The 2,114-nt window shown below is 33.6% G+C and overlaps 1 protein-coding gene across 1 annotated transcript in view; it reads left to right on the top strand.

The window, feature by feature from the left end:
* The window catches only part of LOC107688014 (sorting nexin-25), a 67,345-nt gene that overhangs the window by 24,723 nt on the left and 40,508 nt on the right, over nt 1-2,114 (top strand). The window lies entirely within an intron of this gene.

Here is a 2,114-nt window from a genome sequence, read left to right as displayed (position 1 = left end):
TAACATTTCCGTCACACGCTTGAGGTATTCAGCCAATCACAATGCACTGGATAGCTGGCCAATCAGAGCACACCTCGCTTTTCAGACCGATGAGCTTTGTAAAAATCGACGTGTTTCAGAAAGGCGAGGCATAGAGAAGAAACAATAATGTACAGTATGTGGAAAATAATGTGTTTTTTTAACCTTAAACCGCATAAACACATTTCATTACACCAAATACACAAAATAATGTTCTTTTTAGCAACATCATATGACCCCTTTAAAGACCAACAGTTTAACACTAAATATTGGACATAAACGAACACAATAAATATAAAAGTATTTAAAACAGGCAAGTTCGTATATTTGGAGTAAAGTTAAATTAAACGGATATCAGTCATACAGTGCTCCAGACCACAAGCCCGACGCACCGCCACAGAGACAAGAATGAGATGCATTCTAACATAACTGTGGCATTAAACTCAGTTAGTTAAGCCTCGTTTAAAATATTGCACATATATAGGCCATTCAGATCACTTGTTAAAGTGCAATGAAATACCTTATATCAGCAGATGATGTGATGACGATGACAATACTATCGTCTGTCGGCACAACCCTAGTTTGGACTCTCATTCTGACGGCACCCATTCACTGCAGAGGATCCATTTGTGAGCAACTGATATAATGATAAATTTCTCCAAATCTGTTCCCATGAAGTAACAAACTCATCTGCATCTTGGGTAACCTGAGGGTGAGTAAATTGTCAGCAAATTTTGGAAGCTTATGGTTTTCCCAGATCTGTGCAACTTTCCATGACATTCCAACTTCCTATAATAGAGCATGGCAGTAGGTAATGGCTTTGATTCCCAGGGAATGAATGAACTGATAAAATGTATACCAGAGAGAATATACTAGAGAATTGACTAAATAACTGCATTTTAAAAGATTAAAGATGCCCTATAGCTTCAGGATGCAGCTGCCAGATTAACTTCTAACCCATTTTCCTCTGTTCTGGGATTATACTGGAGGAAGAGTTTGCATCTGTTGTCTCAGACTGGCAGGTTGCCACTCTTTTTTTTTTTTAAAGGGCGAGAAGTCATCCGCCGGCTCTGTCTGGCAGTAATGAGGCACTGCCTCGTGCTCCGTCTGCTGCGTCTCTGCGTTCCTCATCAGCGCTACGTCACCAAGCTCCCGAGGAGGTGTAGAGATCTCATCATAATGAGTGACGGAGGAGAGACTGACTAAAGTGTGATGCGGTTTTGAGAATAATTAGCTCTGTTCCAAAACCAACTGAAAATAATTTGGTGTAGGATTTACTTTGAAACAGTTTTCGATCAGAAATTGCTAGTAAATGTTACAAACGATTGTTGCAAAGAAACACAGTGAATTAAACATGACATTTTAAAGTAGAAAGACTGAAATAGAATAGAATTTGACTCAGAATCGATTTGTTTGTACAGTTAAGGGCAAATGAATTGATTCAAATGATTTGAATGAGTGTCTTTGCAGATGGCTGCATTTTCATGAATTAAGAGTGATTGTTTCCTTCATTTCCTTTTTTAATTGTTTGAGATTTCCATTTAAATTTTTTTTTTTTAAATATTTAATTTAATATTTTAATTTCTTTCTTTTTTTTTAAGTGAAATATTTAGATGCACTCTGTTTTTTTTTCTTGGTTATATTAATTGCAATTACATTTTTTATGTTTGTTTGTTTGTTGAATTTAGTCTAAATATGTATGTTCATGCAATGCTGTTACCCTAATTGAGATCTTTTGCTTTTGTCAAACAAATTAAGATGTTTGTTTTTCACTGATTTATATTTATTTACATAATCAAATGTATGCTCTCGTATATAGATTTGGGAAGGATGATTATTAATTAATCATTTGTTCTTCATAGTACAGTGCAAATGATCTGATTTGAATGATTCATCAGTTCATTTGAGCATATGACTGCATTTTAATTTTTTTTAATTATTTCCTTCATTTTGAATCTTTTTCTATTTTGTTTTGACATTTTAATTTAAATATTTTTTAATTTAATATTATAATTTCTTTTTTTAAGTGATATATTTAGATGCACTGTGTTTTTTATAAGTTATGTAAATTGTAATGAATTTTATTCAAATTATTT

Source organism: Sinocyclocheilus anshuiensis, unplaced genomic scaffold, assembly GCF_001515605.1.
Source record: "Sinocyclocheilus anshuiensis isolate Anshui unplaced genomic scaffold, SAMN03320099.WGS_v1.1 scaffold189, whole genome shotgun sequence".
NCBI classification, from domain to species: Eukaryota; Metazoa; Chordata; class Actinopteri; order Cypriniformes; family Cyprinidae; genus Sinocyclocheilus; species Sinocyclocheilus anshuiensis.
The sequence above is the reverse complement of the archived record's forward strand: the minus strand, read 5'-3'. Positions and strand labels throughout refer to the sequence as shown.